This window comes from Nomascus leucogenys, chromosome 4 (assembly GCF_006542625.1).
Source record: "Nomascus leucogenys isolate Asia chromosome 4, Asia_NLE_v1, whole genome shotgun sequence".
NCBI classification, from domain to species: Eukaryota; Metazoa; Chordata; class Mammalia; order Primates; family Hylobatidae; genus Nomascus; species Nomascus leucogenys.
In genome coordinates this window covers 39,721,969-39,743,871 of record NC_044384.1, presented here as the reverse complement: position 1 = coordinate 39,743,871, position 21,903 = coordinate 39,721,969, and positions in this window count along the sequence as shown.

The following is a 21,903-nucleotide window of genomic DNA, read 5'->3' as shown; positions in this document are numbered from 1 at the left end:
ACAGGGCTCTTTTATGAACCTAAATGTAAATTCTCATCAGCTGACTTCCACTGGGGTTGAGGGGATAGGACCAGTCACTTAGAGTGTGCCATATCTGTTGGTAACAAATACAGCTTCATGAAATATTCTAAATGAATCACAGAGTTCAGGCTAATTAGAGGTAGTGTATCACTTTCATAAAGAGAGTAGATGAGGGATAATATTTAGAATACCTATGAATTTTTTGGTGTATGGGAAAAAGTGTCCTAACATATCATTAGAATTATGACCTGGAATATGCATCAAATCCAAAAGATGATTCTGTATTTAAGGTTGTTAAATACATAGTGAGAGCCTATATGATATTATCATCATTATATATGGGGCTTTAGATTTTAAAAAAAGCATTTCTCCCTTTAACAATCTACTTTTTAGAGATATTGATAACTATTCAAACTATTATCCACATAATTTAGATTAAATGTTTTTCTTGATGCAGGGGAAAAAAATAGAAATTGACTGGGCTGTAATGAACAGGACATTGGACTAAGAAACATGATTCTGGATTTCGCCTTCTGGATCTGCCACTTAGATTTAAACATTATCTTCCTCCATTTCCTAATATATAAAAGGAAGAATAATATCTGTCATATCCAGCCAGGGACAGTGACTCATGCCTGTAATCCTATCAGTTTGGGAGGCTGAGGCAGGAGAATCACTTGAGCCCAGGAGTTGAGACTGGCCTGGGTAACACAGTGAGACTTTGTCTCTGTGAAAAATTAGCCGGGTGTGTTGGTGCCTGCCTGTAGCCCTAGCCACCTGGGGGGATGAGTTAGGAGGGTGATTTGTGCTCAGGAGTTTCAGGTTGCAGTGAGCTATGACTGTGCCGTTGCACATCAGCTGAGTGACTGAAAGAGAAACTATTGTCTCTGGGTGTCACAGAGAGAAACTCTGTCTTTATAAAACAAATTAAATAAATAATTTAAAAATAAAGTCTTAAAAATATCTGTCTTATCTATATATATTGGAACAATAAAAATAAAATGAGAAAATAGGTTTTAGCAAAAGCACAATAGTACTGTTCAGTTTGAAATTTACTTAAACATAATCCCTAGCCTCCTTTTTAAATTCTACATCTGCTTCCCAGGCAAACTCATTCACATCCATGACTTCAGCCACCACAAATACACTTAGAACTCTACAGATTGCTTCCAAGAGATACCACTCACTAGACATAAATACTCCACTCCCTAATCTAGAGCTGTGTCTCCATTTCAGGGTGCTCAGCACTGTACCTACCCAGCTCTTTAAATCTGCCAGGGTTCTGCAACTCCCACTCATGGTAAGAGCAAGATGAAGCTGAGGAGAAATGTTATCATTGTATACACTAAGTAGAGTTTTACTTTATTTTATTTTGGTTCACTTTATTATTCTCTAGAGACAAAGGTTTGACATCACCTTTCAAGATGTCATTCCTGGGGTTGGAGTGGAATAAGGACACTTTGCTTATATTGAGGAAAAGCAAACATCCTATTCACAAATGAAGAATAGAGCAAAATTTGTTCTGTGTTTATTGTAAAATAATGCCTTCATTCTAGGCTGACTTGCATTGCTGAATATTTGTGTGTTTTTTTGTCTTAAAAGAATTGCTTATTCTCTGGGCCCAGGTGTACTCAAAACCCTATGTATCTTGAGGAAAGTAGTGAAATTCAAAATTACAGCAACAGGCTGACAGAAAGTAGTATGGAATTTGGTCTGGGGACCACACACGCAATTCATTCCAACGTTTTCACGAAGGAATTTCACTCTACTGGGATATAAGATGAGATGATATTATTTATTCTAATCATGGCCCTAACCTATGTTGGAGACTATGTTGCTGTGTTGAAGCCCCTCCTCCTTTTTCCTATCTTTAGTAACATTCTCGGAAGGTCGTATAACATTTTAGCTATTACAACTGGTGAGTCCACATGAGAAGCTCCATCTCCCATCTGATTCTAAATTCTTTTCTCTGCTATTGCTGATGTAAGAATTGGCTGCCCTTTTCACTCCCTTGCAGTTGTCTTTCTCTTAAGCTCTGTCTCCTCAAGAACTAGGACAGGGCAAAGGGATAAAAATTACCCCAAGTTAGGTAAAGAGGCAAACGTCCCTTTACCTTAATGGGCATAATTTTAATCGTTTTACTTACTTTTTGCAACTTGGAAGCATTTGCTTACTGGGCAGCTCTGCTGTGCAAGCTTCAGGCAGGATGTCTTAAGCCTAGCTTCCACAGCGTCCACTTGACCTACAGGTGGCTTATTTTGCCCAGCCAACTGGTGTGAGTAATGTTTGCCCCTTCCTTTATTCACCTGTCTCTTTGATCCAGTTTGCTCTTCTACCACTGGCATAATCAGATTACCAATTTGACCACCTATGCAGATATACAACCTGGAAATGAGATCCAGTCTCCTCTTCTCATCAGCACCTCACATATTCAGTGGAGATTTTCTTGGACCTCCGTGTACACAATGGAACAAGGCATTTGTTACAAAATCAGTGGCTCTTCCCCCATCACAATGCTTACTTCTATAGCCTAGGTGAGATAAAGATAGTGAGGTAGATGCGCATTATACTATGGTGACTTGTGCTAAATTTTAATGAACTCTGGAGAGACTCTGTCTGCGATTTTCCATGGCTGTCTTTAGATTGTGGAGTTCTTAGTACATTTTTGTTTTTAGATGTTGCATTAGCTGTTCTCTCACTGCTATAAAGAACTACTTGAGACTGGATAATTCACGAAGAAAAGAGGTTTACTTGACTCACAATGCATGACTGGGAGGCCTCAGGAAACCCGAAGCAGAATCATGGCAGAAGGCAAACGAGAAGTAAGACATGTCTTACATGGAGGCAGGAAAGAGAGAGAGTGAGGGGCAAAGTGCCACACACTTAAACCACCAGATCTTGTGAGAACTCACTCACTATCATGAGAATAGCATGGGGGAAGCCATTCCTGTGATCCAATTACCTCCCACCAGGCCCCTTCCTTGACACATGGGGATTACAATGAGATTTGGATGGGGACATGGAGCCAAACCGTATCAGATGTATAAAGTACTTGCCTCTCACATTAATTCTTTGGATTCTACGTTCTAACACCCCTTGCTTCCTCGCTGGTCAATCCAATTTCCACCAAGCTGGGAAAAGCTCATACATTAGAGGTGGGTGGAGCCCCCAATTTTTCAGGACTTGGGGGCTCCACCCACCTCTCTGGGGAATATTAGTTTAGTCATTCTTATATTCCTTTTTTAGGCTCTAATCAGAGAGGGAGGGGGTTAAAATGTATTTATCCTATGCTGTATGCATTCTTGCTCAAGTTCTTCCTCCTCACTTGTACTGTTCCCAGGCATCTTCACCCACCATTATCACTATTTTACCTTAGCCATAGCCTCCAGCTGCAGCCAAGGTGAGGCATTCATAGGGACGTAGCAATTATTGACTAACACCTGTCTTACTCCTACCCAACTGTAAGTTTTCAGGTTAAAGGACATTTGTTACAGGACATTTCTTAAGGTACTTCTCTGTCTTTGTGATTAAGTTAGTTTGCCCCCCTTGCCCTTTCATAACTCTCATTATACTCGAAATTACTTGCTCACTGACTATATTCTCTGTTAAATTATGTAGTTCTTGAGGACAGGGGTCAATCTCATGGATGTGTCTTGTTCACTCATATATCCTTAGTATCTCATGCATTTTCCTAACAGCTACTTATTTATTAAGTAAATTGATAAATGTACAGAGAATGGAAATACTGTCATTAATTTTTATTAGATTTAGCAAACAATTGTTCAACTCTTCATTTGAATCTGCCCTTGGGGCTATCAAGAACCTTATTGACTCTATCCTTCTCCACCTCTATTGATTTGTCTGCATATTCTTGGTTTCTATTAATGTCAGAGTTGTTTCAGATTGCCGCTGTATCTTCAATTCTATCTTTACTGCAGAGGCTGGTGAAAAACATATATCTTAAATATCAACAAAAAGTGATTTTTACATGGTTTTAAATTGGAATCTTTGAAGTCAAATATTTGAAAATAAAATCTTTGAGCTCCTAATGTGTTATGCATCTTAATTTTAACATTTTCTACAGTGCATTCTTAAGTGGTCTACTCAAGACAATTTAAATGGCCAAGCCTAATGTCAGTCATGGCTTCTAAGAAAATTCCTGGGTCTTAGGATTTCTTGATACATATGCTTATTCAGCTTTTACTTTTTACTTACAATGAAGCAGTTTATTTTTCTAATTGCTTCCAGCTTAAAACAATGAGGTTGTGTAGTAGAGAATGCAAGGCCTAGCATATTTGTGCAGGAGGAAACATGGAAGCTAATTAGACTGTTAATGGTAAAGATCAAACCGTGTTACTGATGAGTCTCTCAAGAGCCAAATACATCAGCCCCCTTATTTTATAGAGCAAAGACTCAGGATCTCCAAGGCAATGTGATTCACCCATATTTATAACTGGTTGGGGAAAAGGCAATGCTAGAATATGGGGTTCCTCCCATCCAGTCCAGGACTCTCTCTTTCTACTATAAGACATGTGAACATTGAGGCTAGCATTCTAGAAGCAATCTGTTGTATTTGGTATTTTGCCGATTGCAGATTACAGTGAAAGGATTTGGATCACTTCAGGATGAATACTCAAATCCCAGTAAGTGGTCAATTTTACCAATGCATTTATGTAAGTAAACTGAGCACCAAAAATACAAAAATGCCCAATTTGGAAAATCTTTGTACACAATGCATTTATCTACATTTGCAAACAATGTAGATAATTTCAGGTAAACTTAGAAAAAAATAAAGTCAAATTTTTACCCTTCTAAAGTTATAGGGTTTTTTTGGTTTTTAGATTGTTGCATTTTGGTTTGATTTGGCTTTAAACCATTGATTCCTTGCCCCTGTTTGTTCTTTAGAGAAAACTTCAGAATGCAGCTGCAGCCTTCTCCCCTTGTCTCCCTTGCAGCTGCAACCTCACAAAAGGAGGAAATCATTCCCAAACCATCAGAGAAATCCCTCTTCTTGGAAATGGGAGCTGGGTGTGTTTCTCTGAAGTCTTGTGGAAGTGGTCAACTGCTGTCACTAAGGATTATCTGGTCTCTGAATAACCAGGGACGTAAATCAAAGTGGGAGCGGGAAAGACTGATCCTCCCCAACAAGCCTGCTCAGGAAAGGGAACCATATCCTGTAGCCTTCTTTCATCTTCTCAGCCACACCCAAACGTGGAGAGTCAGCTGCATTAGCACAGTCATCTTCAAAGGCAGAGGACAGCAAAGCAAGAAGGGAGAAAAAAAGGAAAAAATCTTAATGACTAATTGGCAAACCGTCTGTCTATATGTGTTATCTCTCTATGTTACTATCACTATTTTCCTTTTTAAGTTCTCATTGATTTAAGCCTGAAGACATTAAAGTGTGTGACATATTCTAGTCTGCTCCTCACCAAAGCCCTCCTAGTGGCACAGAGATGGACGGGTCTGTACCCCATACCCTTAACTTATCAATAATGACAACCACCAAGTCCCACAAGGTTGGGAGACTTGGCCAAGATCCTGTGGCTCCTTAGAAACAGAGCCAGTGCTAGAAACTCGATATTTTGACTTCTTCCTCACTCAGCATTCTTGCTCAGATAGTATCTTATTAAAAAAATTATTTTCCTTTTACAGTATGGTATTTTATGCCTTTTATAGCTGCCTTTCTCACTTTCCTAAGTTTAGATCAGGAGCCTTGGTTTTTATCCTTTTCTATCAAAACTTGCAATTGGAAAATGTTTTATACCTGTCTTTTACCACTTAAGATGAATGAGAATCCCTGCACCACCTTCCCTGAGGGTGTATTCGTGTTCAGCCATATATTCTGAATTGAGGAATGGAAGATGTGTGTCCTGTTAAAAGATCTGTCATCAGGGCAAATTGGGGGTAGAATTGGAATAGTTTTTGACACTCTAGTCTCTGAGCAACTATCTATTCTTAGCGATACAAAATGCACACCTCACCTCACCTTCCAGAAAACTATGTGAGAAAATGGTGAATAACTGTAAGATGAGGAAGTTTTGTAAGGTGGTAACCTCCTAGAAAATTCTACCTATGTGGAAAAGCATTTACCAGTACCAATGTAGAGTATTTCTACTTTTCCAGAGGAGACAGTAAGAGATTTCTTTCTTTTCCCTTTCTTTTTTTTTCTTAAAAAAATAATACTGAACAAATGTATCTTGAGTGTCATTGCTGTTGTATCATTTTGGGGTCTTTCTACTTTGCCTCAGACCTCCTGGGGACTCAGAAGAGGGAACATCTGTTTGTCTGTTTTGCTCCCTTTTGCAGAACTTGCTAAATAGGAAAGAAGTTAAATTTTTAATGTTCCCGAAGCTCTGTGTGTGAAACGATGATATTGGGTTGCAATTGAAGAAGAGTTTTAAGACAGGCAATTTTATACCAACTTACATAATGCATGCCAAAGTGCAAGACTGTTATGGAATCGCATCTGCAATTGTGAGCTGCATAATACAGCAATAGTATTTGAATATTATCAGATTGTAAATCGTAGAAATGTGGTATTAAGTGTTTGTGAGGAGTGAATTATGCCCTCTTCCATCGCAGAGACCCTAGGAGCAGTGAAAGCAGCCGGTGAATGGCGGGTTTCTCTGATTTATTGACAGGGCTAGTTGACTGGGATGATGCTTATTTTTATGTGTAGCACCATTATCAGCTCTGAGGCTTTACTCTAAAGAGGACACACACAGTGTGGAGGGATAATGTCTGCACGCTTCCCCTCCTGGATGCCACGGCACCTGGAACATCCAGTATTATTTGGTTTTCTTTGGAAGGAAACAAGAAATCTAGAGAAATATATAACGAATTAAAACAAATCTCCAGAGTTAAACAGGAGAGTCTGGGGAAGCTAGAGATATAGAAAAGGAAGACTAAACAAGGACATGACTAAGGATTGTAAATAGCTTGAAGGTAGCATTGTAAATGAAGGGTGGAAATTATTCACAGTCTCAGATGATGGCAGAAGTAGGTGAAGTAGATAAAGGTAAAGTGGCCTGTAGGTAAGGAAGAAAAAGGTTGGGCCATATAATTTTTTAAAAAGTTTACAGCAAAAAGTATGGCAAAACAGAGAATTAGGTTGCTAAGAGTCATTGAAAATATTAAAAGAATAGGTTTGATAAAACATTAGCAGAACTGATGTCGAGGAGAACAGAACAGGTGCAACAAGCGGCATTTGGTGCTCCTGTTTCTGGAGATTTTGGTGGTCTATGCAAACATTTTCCCTGCTGGATGCAGTTTTGCCAATATTCATGACAAAAATCTTTACTCTCATGTGATAATGACATATTTAAGAAACAAAATCTCCAATTAGACTGGGAGCTAGAAGGCAGCAATCGACAAGCAGGATGGGCTTTCCTTCTCGCTGAGAAACATCCTTATTCCTGACTTTGAAACCCTGATGACAGAGTGCATGAGTTAAATTAGGCTGGTGGGTTAGAGGAAGCTTTTTGAATGGGATGAGCTCTAAAAGACATGGATATAGGGCATATTTAATTTTATTTATTTATTTATTTATTTTTATTGAGACATCATCTCATTTTGTCACATAGGTTGAAATACAGTGGCATGAACATGACTCACTGCAGCCTCCGCATCCCAGGCTCAAGTAATCCTCCTGCCTCAGCCCTCCAAGTAGCTGTGCCTACAGCCACACACCACCATGCCCTGCTAATTTTCATAATTTTTGTAGAGATGAGATTTTGCCACATTACCCAAGCTAGTCTCGAACTCCTGAGCCCAAGCAATCGGCCTGCCTTGGCCTCCCAAAGTGCTGAGATTACAGGCGTGAGCCACTGCATCTGGCCTACTCATTCTTTCTTGCATAATTATTCTAAAAGGAATGTGGTTAGGTAATTTAGGATTTAAATACGGAGAAGAAAGGAAGATGGCTGTTTCAGTTGGGCATGCCTCATAAATTTTTTCAAATGTTTCCCAACTAGATTCAGCAGTAAGAGTGACAATATCTACAACCCAGAAGTTCTCAGGTTAGAGTGTTGAGGTATCAATCTTGCACGGGTTGATGGTTGTTCCCAACTCACAATTAGATGGAACTATATATCAAGTGATATAAATGTGAAAGTATCAGAGATGTGCCCGCATCCATGTGCAGAGTGTTACATCTAATTCCTACTCTACGCATTCAAAAGAGCAGAAAGAATATGCAAAACAGCCTCCTTTACATCCTCACTGTACAGTATCAGTAGAAAATACGTTACTAAGAAAATGAACGCATGGTGACATCAGAGGAACACCTCCATTGGATGGGGCACCATGACTAATACCTAAACTATGAAGGGCTACTTGAGTGAGTCCACAGACTGCTACAATAAGTCAAAATGATTCTATAAATGTTGTGGTTTATAACATTTACAAATGTTATAAAAGAAACAAGATGGGGCTGTGAAAATTGCAGGAATATTAGTTTGAGTGTCACAGTTGAGAACTACTACATCTTGCCTCACTGTCAAATCTTTGGCTAAGCAGCAAACAACAGTGACTACTGGAACAAACAATAATAATGAATGTGAACTCTTAGGGTGAAGAACAAGGTAATGACTTGAATGGCTGCTAAAGCTCAGGGAAAATAGGCTAACCCCACACCTAGAAGAGAATACTCCAGAAAGCTAAAATTCTGCTTTTTCTTCCTAAAACTCTACCCAGAAATCAATATACACCACAGTGGTGTAACCAGGCTCATAGACCACAAAATCTGTGGAAACAGACACAGCATTACCAGAGAGGTAAGAGTGGATCTCAAATACAAAGATAAACCCACAACCAAGCATAACCAAATATCTGGGGAGAGCCATACTATAAAGGAAAGGCAGAAAACTTGGCAAATAGAAGAACATATACTCATAGAAACAGTAAAGAGAACAAACAATGCACTGAGGTAAATAATATACGTCTCCTCTGAGAGACACAGAGACTATTATGATTATTTTAGAAAAAAGATTTGAGCTTCAGGATGGTGAAGTGGTATAAAAATGATTCAACTTGCAAACTGAAAAGTTAATCTTGAAATAAAGTGAGTTAAAAAGTTGAATAGTAGACAATTAAAACGCTAAAGAGTAAAAATGTGTTTAGCCGCAAGGTGGAATTGAGGACATGATTCCACTCTATAAGGTATATTTACAAAAAAAGAAATGAAGACAGGAAAACACACGTGCAGAAGTTTGGAAATTGTAAGCCAAATAATGCCAAACAATGTTCTAGAGAGACATTATAGAGAAGTGGAGAGGAAAATAGGCAAAGACATAAAATTTCAAAATTCTCAGGATTGAAGAAGGATATAAGTTTCTAGAAGGAAAGAGCTAGGCTGGATGTGGTGGCTCACCTCTGTAATCTCAGCTACTTGGGAGGCTGAGGCAGGAGGACCATACAGGTCCAGGAGTTCAAGACCAGCTTAGGCAACATAGAGATGCCCCATCTCAAAACAAAAGAAAACATGTATAACTAGAATGAAAAAGCTCACAAAATGTTAAGTGTGATTTATAAGAAGGATGCTACATATAAAAATAGCATGGTGAAATTCACAAACTTCAATGATAAAGAGAACAGAGCCTTAAAAGAAAAAAAAGGGAATAAAAAAGATTTCAAAGTGCTCCAGTTTGACCTCAGATTCTCATCAGTAATACTGAATGCAAGAAGCCCATTTCTCTCAAGTTTCTTAGGGAAAATTATGTTGAATTCTATTATTAATTTTTGAGGGCAAAATAAAGACATTTTAAATTTTTTTTGGACATAGACACTTTATCCTCCATAATTCAAGTCTGAAAGAATTACTAGAGCATACATTCCAGGAAGTAAAATAAATGAATCCCAGAGAAGATCATACAGTTTAAGAAACAGCACTGAGCAAAGAAATCAATAAAATGTATTGCTAAGTCTAAATGAGCATTGATTGCAAAATATCAACCTGAAAGTAAAATCATGTGTGATATTGATGTTAGATAATGTCACTAAACATGCAACAGAGAATGGCTTACTAATGAACATTTGTTTACTGTTGTATTATTTTATTTTATTTTTTCTCTATGCATGGTCTTAAACATTGTCTCATTTTCTCTTGCTCTGGGCATGTAGTGATAGGAACATCTTACTTCTTTGAAATCTTGTCTGTATCGTCCCATTATAATTTTTAGATCTTTCATTTACTGTTCTTTATTTGTGTTATAACACCAAATAAACTATAAACTCCTTCAGATAAAGTAGTTTATTAATTTAATTTAATGAGGCAATAACAAATATTTCTAAGATGCTAGTTGTATATTTAAAGAAAATAGTATAGTTTTCTGTGCTGGCTGGTGCAGTAGACATCATGGAATTAGGTAAGAAGCACAGATGATAGGGCAAACCTCCAAACACACAAATAAGTCATTTTTTAATAAAATAACTTGTCTGTAGGATGTCGAAGGAAAAACAACCCTTAAAATGCAAAAAAAAAAAAAACCCCTCTGTTATTCCCATTGGCCTATCTCTACTGGCCAGAATTCTATTGCAGAGACCCATATGCAAAAATACAAATTTTTTGAAAATCCCAACTCTGCCAGAAAAAGGCTCTGGACATTCAACTGCCACAGAAGTCCCCTGAAAATATCTGGCACAAGATAAATTCACCGTTTTCACTTACAGTAATAAATATAAACACAGGTGTCACAGGACATTATAAGGTAAAAGGGAAAAAAACACTACCTGAGAAAATGTTGCCAAGATGTAGATATCTATCCAGGCCAAATATATCATTACCATTGAAAAAATATAATATAGTCAACTTTCCTGTAAAGCAATAATATAAACGAAAATATATTAAAGAAAGCAAAAGTGGAGTAGGAGTAGGAAGTGGAACATGAGCTGAAATAGCTCAGGAAATAAATAGCATAAACCATAAAGTAATCACACCAATGTAGATGAAATAAAAATGAACAAAATAAAATATAATTAGGTCCATAGAGCATGAAAATGAAAAAGCAAAAGGAAATACGAGTAAAGGAAGAAATTTAAAGGATAAAAAGGAGGAAATGAACATTCAACCTACATATAATCAGAGTCCTTAAAGAAAAAATAAAAAACAAAAAAATCATAAAAAGAAAACATTTAAAGATGGAAACTCAAGAAAATTTGTGGCCAGGTGTGGTGGCTCATGCCTGTAATCACAGCATTTTGGGAGGCCGAGGCGGGTGGATCACCTGAGGTCAGGAATTCCAGACCAGCCTGATCAACATGGTGAAACCCCGTGTCTACTAAACTTACAAAAAATCAGCCGGGCGTGGTGGCGGGAGCCTGTAATCCCAGCTACTCAGCAGGCGGGGGCAGGAGAATCGTTGGAACCTGGAAGGCGGAGGTTGTAGTGAGCCAAGATCGCGCCGTTGCACTCCAGCCTGAGCGACAAGAGCAAGACACCCTATCAAAAGAAAAAAAAAAAAAAAAAAGAAAATTTTTATAGAGTTTAAAAAATCATTTCTACATATTATAAGATAACTGTGCAGGGGAACACTCATGACGATCAAGTCTAAAATGCATGATAATAAATGCACTAAGCGCAAATGAATTTTTAAAAAAGAATTTTTAGGACTTCAAGGAGAAATAACCAATTCTCTTGTAAGATGAGAATAAAAGAAACAAACAAGGCTGCCTGCTACTTCTCCATGGCAACCATCAACACCAGAAGACATTAGGGCAACACCTACACATTTCTTGAAGATAGAAAGTGACTGAAGGATTTTGTATCTAGATCTAATGCCAATCAATTATAACATCAAGTGACAAATGACTTTTAACATCCAAGAACTCAGGAAATATTTTCTTATGTGAAATTGTTAAAAATTCTAGTTCAAGACCACAGTCAATCATGGTATGACTAGAGAAAGTACGGCAAAAGCACTGACGGTATCCAATATCAGCATATATCTGTAGACCTATGATGAAGACTAATGTGGGGACGAGGTGTTGGAATAGAATGCAAAAGCTGCACGTTTAAGAAATTATACGAATACTAAAATTAGGAAAAGAAAGAGTTAAGAAGTTGGGAGATAAAATCAATCAAATTAATTTAAGTATAAATCTATTAAAATACAAAGGTAGATATTAGTCAATAAAATTAAATGAAAATAAGTTAGAGAGATTTGTAGATAAGAGGAGAAATGAGTGTAGTGGCCACCTAATAGAAATTGTCTAAAACTTTGAGACTAGTACTATAAAGATAAGAAAAAAGATACAGCATTTCTTCAATATCAGAAACATGAACATGTAAAACAAACCAAAACAAAGGGTGCAGAAAACTACTTCAAAATTCCATAAAAAGATAAGCTTTAAGTCCATATATGTATGCTGTATCAATAAATTTAAACTGGCTGAACTCATCTTTCAAAAGAAAATGACTTTCAGATGTGATTTGAAGTGAAAGCAAAATTCTAACTACAGTAAATCCATAATATATAAGCCACCACACACATGTACACACATATATAAAAGTAACTCCAAAATATAACAAAAAATAAAACGTGGCAAAAATTTTCTAGAAAAACTCAAAGAAAATGAAAGCAAGATTCATAATCCTAATATCAGACATGATTAAATTATGGCCAATAGACAAAAAGTCACTTTCACCTGCTAAAGTGTAAAATTGACAACAGAAATATTACTAATATAACTATCTATACTCCAAATAGCATAATGCTAACACTCTTAATCAAAACATATTATAGGTACTGGTACAAATAAGTACATAAATAATATATTTTGTTACCTCATTCAGGACATTTAAATCAGGTAATATGGGGAAAGTTTAATAAAGTGGTTATTTATTTACAGAGGTAGGCAGGGTACAGAAAACCCACTAGAAATTGACAGACTTTCAGGGCTAGTAACAACAAGTTTTGTCTCACCCCAGGCCTGAGGGAGCAAGTATAAATTATTATCAAAAAGCCTACATGGTAGGAATTTCCCTGTAGTTAAAACATTATCAGTAGCTCAGAAAGGTAATGTAAATCAACACAGAAATGATGCAATTATCATAACAGATTGTTCAAACTTCAAAATAACTGTGAGTAAAAGGAAAAATAATCAAATACCAGCTTATATCTTATGGTCCTGCCCTGTACAAAGGCAGACCCAGAACAACTGTGGGAAATGCAGAATGTGGAAGCTGTTGAGAAGCCTGAATTTAATGCTAAACTTTTGCCCCAAAAGACTGTTAGTGTAAATAAGTCTGAAAATAGAAAAAAATATGGGTCTGAGTGAATCAGAGCACTACCTACAAGGAGGAAACATTAAGGTACATTCAACTCAAAGGGAGCAGGTATGATTTAAAAGGGCAGGGGAAGAATATAGGGAAAGAACGGGGGAGAATCACCCTTTGACAATTGAAAGTAGAAGGGAAAGGAAGAAAATGGTGGAAAATCTAAGGATAGAAGGTGTCGTAAGACAAAACCATAAAATCAGAGAACTCACCATAACTATTACTCCCAAACATGCAAAAAAAAAAAAAAAAAAAAGCAAACAACCCCACCAAAGCATCTAGAATTTGCTTCACTGAAAGATGCCACTGAAACATCCAAATTCTACAAAAATGGACAAGCAGAAAGTTAAGTTCATTTAGAGCTACTGCAGAAATTCAAAAATAGCATTTTATACATATTTTCATGTATATCAACTGAAGATGATTTGCCCCCCAAAAGTAACTCTGGAGCAGAAAAAACTGTAATTTTATCAATCCCAGCGGAACCAAATAGTCTCACCCTAACACTTAAGAATATGAAAAATCAGCTTGAATCTGAAAATCAATAAAATAAACCAAAATGGAAAAATGTAAAAATGAAAAGAGAATTCATTGAACTTAGTAAATAAATGAAAGAAAAAAAATTATTCCTAAATAAGAAAAAGAATTGCAAACATTCAGGAAAATAGATTTAAATAAAAATGTAATAAAATGCATTGAAGAAAAGGCAGAAAAACAACTAACAGAGTGAAAATGATATAAATAAAGTAAAAATGGCCAGAGAGTAGAAAGTAAACTAATATTTATATTATTAAATTCCCTAAAGAAGAAAAATAAAACATGGAGCAGAGCTAGTATTTAAAATTGTAATTCGGCCAGGCACAGTGGCTCATGCCTGTAATCCCACACTTTGGGAGCACGAGGAGGGCAGATCATCTGAGGTCGGGAGTTCGAGACCAGCCTGGCCAACATGGTGAAACCTGTCTCTACTAAAAATAGAAAAATCAGCCAGGCATGCTGGCGGGTGCCTGTAATCCTAGCTACTCGGGGGGCTGAGGTGGGAGAATCACTTGAACCTGGGAGGCAGAGGTTGCAGCGAGCCGAGATCGTGCCACTGCACTCCAGCCTGGGTGACAGAGCGAGACTCCATCTCAAAAATAAATACATACATTAATAAATAAATAATTAATTAAATAAAGTTATAATTCAAAAAAACTTGCCAGAAACAGAAAAAGACTTGAATCTATACTAAGTACCTGGGTTGGGGCTGAGGGGTAGACTCCAGAATGATAAACTCGGAGACTGATTCTAGTAGAATTATTTAATTTCAAAGATAAAGATGAGATCCTCAAGGATTACAGGATAAAATGATCAGAGAATTTGCACTGGCAAAGGAATTAGACTGGTATCAAACTTTTGATAAAACAACATACAAATCAGGGCAACAATAGAGCAGAATTATAAAACATTCAATGGAAAAGAGTGTGAAATAAGAATTGCATTACCAGTGAAGCTATTGTTTAAATGTCAAACCCATAGACAAAGAGTTTCAAACTTACAAGAACATAAGGAATTCTGCAGCCATTGCCCCTGCTTACAGAATCTACTAAAGGATAAAGGTTCATTCAGCAAAGTAACAACTGGAAAACGTTCATCAGATAGACTAATGGTGAACATTTATAACTACACAAATATGTATCTAAGACTTAAAGTCAGGAGATGAGGGTTGCAAACTAATATATATGTATGTTACACATTAAGAAAAAAGTTTGTATGAATGTAAAAATTTTGTTTGTTATAAGAAAGTAGAAATAATGCAGTTAAATAATGGAAAAATACAGGAAATTAAAACAAAAAAATGGAATAAGTGCACTGTTGTATAAGCAACAGGTAGGCATTAAAGGACACTAAGGAAAAAATTAATACATCAGATAGTAAAATGTTAAATAAGAAAACAAGTAGTGAAGATCACTTAGTTAAAAATAAAAATGCAAAGGTTATCACTAGAACAAAAATATAAACCTTCCTAAATACAACATAAAATGTTTTTAAATACAAAATATACATATCATGTAAAGAAGAAAGCATAGCAAATATGAAATAATGTGTAATAATAAAATATTGTGATGGAATTTAGTTCGAGCCTACCAGTGAGTGGATTCTAGAATGTGAGTGGATTTCAGTTATGTAATAAAATAGAAAAACTTGTTGTTGGTTCACAAAACGGTACCTAACTATATGATTTATAACAGAAAGATGCCTAAACTAAACATACTCATAAATACTACAAATAAAGGATTGGACAGAGGTGTACCATGAAAATGGAAACAGAGAGAGAGAGTAGTAGTAGCAATTCTGATATCAGACAAAGTAGAATTTAAAACCAAAACCATTAAATGTCAAGACAAGGAATACTTTTTAATGCTAAAAAACACAATTCACAATGAATGTATATTTATGCACCAAGTAGCATGGTGACCACACATAGGAAACAAAATATAAAAAACAAACACATTAATAATAGAATTCATTTATTGATCACTCCAAAATACAATCAAGTGGACAAAAAAAATCAATAAGTCTATGGAAGATCAAAACAATATAATCAATAAGATCCTGTGATATGTAGTGACCTTCCTACCCTGATGATAGGTAACACAGTTCCTTCTCGTGCTCCCATGGTACAGTTCCAAATACTCATCATAAACCAGGTTATAAAAAAAGCATTAGTAATTTCCATAATGTAGAAATATAAACAACATTCTGATCAAAATGCAGTAAACTAGAAATTATCAGAAACAACAATACAAGCAAACAAAAAGACCCACGTGGAAAGAATTCTATAAACTCTTTAACAAAGGGGGATACAAACTGAAATTTTAAACTTTCATGAAAAAATAATGACAATAGAAACACTACACATCATAACATAGAAGATGCATTTAGAGCAGTGGTCAGAGGAAAATTCATAGCATTTTCAGACCCTAATATCAGTAAAAATGAAAGAATGGGAAAAATGGCCAAGTCTCAGCTCAAACACTAGAAAAGGAAAATCAGAACAAATACAAAGAATGAAAGAATAAAAAAGAATAAAGAGGAGAATAGAGAAACAGATCTAATGAATAAATTATGTTCTATTTTTTTTTGAAAAATTTAATGAAATAGATGATATGGTTTGGCTGTGCCCCCACCCAAATCTCACCTTGAATTGTAATAATCCCCACGTGTTAAGAGTAGTGCCAGGTGGAGATAATTGAATCATAGAGGTGGTTTCCCCCATACTGTTCTCATGGTTGTGAATAAGTCTCATGAGATCTGATGATTTTACAAATGGGAATTCCCTTGCACAAGCTCTCTTGCCTGCCACCATGTAAGCCATGACGTTTTTCCTCTTTTGCCTTCCTCCATGATTGTGAGGCCTCCCCAGCAATGTGGAACTGTGAGTCAATTAAACCTCTTTCCTTCATAAATTACCCAGTTTCAGGTATGTCTTTATTAGCAGCATGAGAACAGACTAATACAATAGACAAATTACTAGCTAACTTAAGAAATAAAGAGAGAAAGCAAAAATACACAAGATATGAGAAGAGGGAAATGGCCATTAAAACAAATACATTTTTAAGAATCACCAATAGCTATATTATATACTTTTATGCAATACATTTGAAGACCTAGATATTATGGTGCTCAGGAAAAACACACGATGTTTCAAACATAAGGGAGTGTTGTCGTGAAGAAGATGCTATTAAATATAACAAATATACATCAGGAAATGAGGCAGACTGCTCTCCTTTATAATTTATTCCGAAATATAAATTTATCAATATGTATTATTTATAATATAATTTTATAAGATTATATTATACTTTATAATGTAATTTTTTTCTAAAATATACATTTGTATATTTATGAATGTATATTAATCAGGGAAGCAGTCAACACACACACGTAATGCCCCCCACTACCCGCCGACATGGAAACACTACAGTGGACATTGGCCTATAATCCAGTCTGGGTTCTGAATATCCATTTGACACTTTGCAAGCTGCATAGTAGCCTTACATTTTCCCTTCACCTTTTGTACTGTGAGATGAATGAATGAGTGCACAGGCAATTGTGGTGAAGATCTATTGAAGAATGAGATAGATTCACCTTGCAAATATGCAGAGCATTAATGACCACTTATCTGGAATTCCCCAAAGGCTGTTCATTAAGCCCAAATTAGGCTTCCTGCTGTGGCTCCTCTGAAAGAGATGACAGGCCACTGTGTCCTAGAAATGGGACTCCCACTGGGAGTGAAGGACATTCAAACTCTGTGTCCTCAGGGTAGGTGTCCCATGAAAGGCCCCATGAGGGAGCATGACTTTCACATCTGAGTGCTGTGAATGTATCTGCCTGTCATTTCCATGTTAGTCAGCCTACAGCAGTCCAATTTCCACTTTCTAAAGCCACTGTATTATACAGAAAGTCATTAATATTTGATGAAACCTGTTGGCCAAAATAAAGTGCATTCTTGAATGCAACTGATAATTATTAAACCATTACTAACATTTACTGAGCACTTATTGTGCACCAGTCACTTTAAATGATTTGATTGTATTATCTCATTCAATCATTGCAAGTTTTTTTTTTGAGAAAACTGAAATACAATTTGCATTCGTCCAGTTCATGTTTTTAAGTTGTTTACACATTTTTATTTTTAACAGTATTCAGAACTACTCTAACTCATTTGTGATTCAATCTGCCATCTTGATGATGATTTTTTTCCCCAACACCTCACCTTATCATAAATTAAAGGTGTTCTATGGAATTTGGAAAGAGGTTGCAGGGATTTGCATTTAAACAGCACAAATTACCTGTCATAGAGCCGCTGATACATGTTTCCAAAAGAGCGAATATTTGGCAATCCATGTTCAACGGAATGATGATGACTGTTTTATCTTGTTCTGGTATTCAAATTACCATGCTTTACAAAAGACAAACGATCACTGAACAGAAAGAATGAACAAGAAGGTCTTCCCAGCTCTATGAGCAAGAGAATTAAGGCTTTTTAGCAACTGACTTGTTAATTTTCATGATTCAGGGTAAAAGGTGAAATAGTGAAGGGATCCATCATGTCTTGTATGTATAAGAAAGGTACAAGACACATGTTGAAACTTTTAGTCCTTCTAGTATTGAAAAAAGCTTGGTTTATTATTGCTCCTGCAAGTTTTTATCTCCCACACAGGTTAGCATCACATATGAATGTACTTTTTGTTAGCGAAAAATTACAACACATTAAGCCTTATATTTGGTGAGCATTTTGTTTGTACTTTCACCCAATATTCAACAGATCTCTATTTTGAAGCTTGTATACACATGTAAATATTTTGTAACAAAGGGTCTCTGCTTATTGTCTAGAGACAGAAGAAAAAATGGTACACATCAGTCTTAAGTGTGCACAGGTAGGGTAGACAAAGCTTCCCAATGTTGTTTTGGTATTACGAGTTTGTTCCGGTTAGCTCTAAAATGATAATGGTACCTAGAAAATTCATAAGGCTAAGACTTTGTGCAAATTAATTAGAAACAATAGGGTATTGAGGGCTTACTTCTTGATATTTAAATGAAATCTCTGGTCAGAGACCCAACACCTTTGACAATATAATGAGGTGGAAATAGTAGGGTGTTAAAGTCTGGCATTTCTTATAACATCATGTGACTTGGGCAAGTAATTGAATCTTTTTGAAGGTCATTTACTACCTCTCTATAATAGAGAAAATGATGCCTATCTTACCAGGCACTGGGTTGTAGGAATTAAATGAGCTAATGTCTGTAATTTATTCAGCACAGTGTTCAATGCAAGTGTGAGTTTAAGTAGGTCTATATTTACAAATCAATAGCAAGATGTTACTAGATTCTTTCTAAAGCACTAGTGATGGTTGGGGAAAACTCAGAAGTCTGTATCACAAGGAAAGTTTGCTATTATTGTTACAATTTACCTCAGAGTTGTGGTGACAGTTTTGGCTCTGCTAAATTAAGGAGTTCACATACATTCCATTGCATGGATTTGTTCACCCCCAGCAACAAATACATGAGTAGTAGTTTCGAATCTCGACAACACTGTACAAATTCCTTTTCTCACTGACAGCTGTCAGTCCACTTGTGTTTACAGCTGTCTCCCTTAGTTTTGTTGTTTTCTGACCACTCATGTCTATAGTTTCAGTTAGAGAAAATAGGCCAGGCGTGGTGGCTCACGCCTGTAATCCCAGCACTTTGGGAGGCCGAGGTGGGCGGATCACAAGGTCAGGAGTTCGAGACCAGCCTGGCCAATACGGTGAAACCCCATCTTTACTAAAAATACAAAAATTAGCCAGGTGTGGTGGTGGGTGCCTGTAGTCCCAGCTACTTGGGAAGCTGAGGCAGAAGAATCGCTTGAACCCAGAGGGCAGAGCTTGCGGTGAGCCAAGATCGCGCCACTGCACTCCAGCCTGGGTGACAGAGGGAAACTCTGTCTCAAAAAAAAAAAAAAAAAAGAAAACAGAAGAGTGCACCTCATTTTTAAATCCTTTTTATGACTACAGCTAATAAACATGAGTTTTCACTTCTCTTTTCATAGATGGTATACAAAGCAGGATGAATTGTGGGAACTGTCCAATTTACCACAGGATGTGTGTGTGTGTGTGTGCACATGCGTGTGTGTGTATCTTTGAATGTGTGTTTGTTGGGGCTGGAGAGGGCATTAAGATACAAAAACAACAATGAAAGAGTTTTGTGGCAACACAAAACTCAGTGGAGTCTATATAATACTAAGTCTTAAACAGACTCTTTGATATGACCAAACTGAGGCTACTTGGCTAATGGAATTCAGACACTTCTCATCAGAGTTATATTTCAGCACACTGATACCCTAGTACTCAGGTGATCTCATGGAATCTTATTTCAGTGAAGAAACTTCCTGAAAGACCAAAATCTTGGGATGGAGAAATCATAACAAGTTTGATCATCTGCTGTGCATGCTATATATTTATTCAATAAACTTTTTCTTGAGCAAAAAAAATGACTGTGGATCTATGTTTATTTTCAGGGACCATGGAAAGTGTTAGTTTATGTGGTCTTGATCTAAGACTCAGTTCTCTTCCTCTCTTTTTCTTTAGCCAGTTAAAGCATGTATCTTTCCAAGGTCTTTATGGCCCAGGGCATGATTCCAGAACTTTACTGTACATAAGAACTAATGATGAAACTCACTAAGATGCAAAGTCTTATTTGGGAGAGATAGAATTGTGACCGAGATTCTACATTTCTAACAATCATCCATGTGGTACCAACGCTATTGGTCCTAGGACCATACATGAAGTTACGAGACTCAACCAGGGGTTGAGAAGCTTTTGTGAAGGGCAGGATAATAGCTATTTTAGGCTTCGCTTTGACTACTCAACTATGCTGTTGTAGCACAAGGCATCCATCACAATACATTAAACGAATAGGTGTGACTGTGTTTTAATAAGACTTTGACAACGAAACTTAAATTTCAGATAATTTGCCAGGCATGGTGGCTTACGCCTGTAATCCCAGCACTTTGGGAGGCCAAGGCGGGCAGATCACAAGTTCAGGAGTTCGAGACTAGCCTGGCCAACACAGTGAAACCCCAACTCTACTAAAAATACAAAAATTATCTGGGCATGGTGGCAGGTGCCTGTAATCCCAGCTACTTTCGGGCTGAGGCAAGAGAATCACTTGAACCTGGGAGGTGGAAGTTGCAGTGAGCTGAGATGGCACCACTGGACTCCAGCCTGGATGACAGAGCTAGACTCTGTCTCAGAAAAAAAAAAAAAATCAGATAATTTTTACATGTCAATAAGTCATTTTAATTTTTTCCCCAATCATTTAAAAATGTAAAAACCATTCAGCTTGTGAAATAGACAAAAGTGGGCAGTGGGTCAGATGTGGCCTGTGAGCTGTTTGTCAATACCTAATCTTGACAGAAGTCTTGCTCTGTAACTAGGATTTGACAGCTCATCTCTTACTTCTGGTATAAAAAGTAATAAATTTGTAGGAAATGTATGCTCTCTTTGAAAGAGTACCCTTTAATTTTCAACTCCTAATCTGAGTCTGCCACCCTGCACCTGGGATTCTTTTCCTCACTATTTCAGAGGCAGAGTGAACAGGGACACCTCTTTTTTCAGGCACTTTGGGTTTATTAGTGGTTTTGTAGCTCACACCAATGTTAGGACTTACTTTGCCATTCATTCGGGGATAAATTAGAATGTCATACCTTTTGCTAAGTCTCTTATAATGTTTCAGCCTGAAATTATTAGAAATCTCACTAAGTAGACTGTCCATCTCAATGGTAACACTTAATTCCCCTCCTCCAAATGCCAATGGACTCAGAAAGATTCCACAGAACAAACCTGTATTAGAAAGAACTTCAATTTTTTGTTCAACGATTTATCCCTATCAGCACAGAGAAAATGACATGTGTGCCTAGGGCTCTGGGATCTAGACTGAAATGGCCCATAGCAAGTGTGAAATTTCTTTGAAGTCTCCCGTTTTATCTTATAAATTCATGCATATCTTGCATTTTATTCCATAATATATTGGTGTTTGTTGTAATATAAGAAAGTTTAAAATTGCTTCTCAGTTCACTTTCTTAA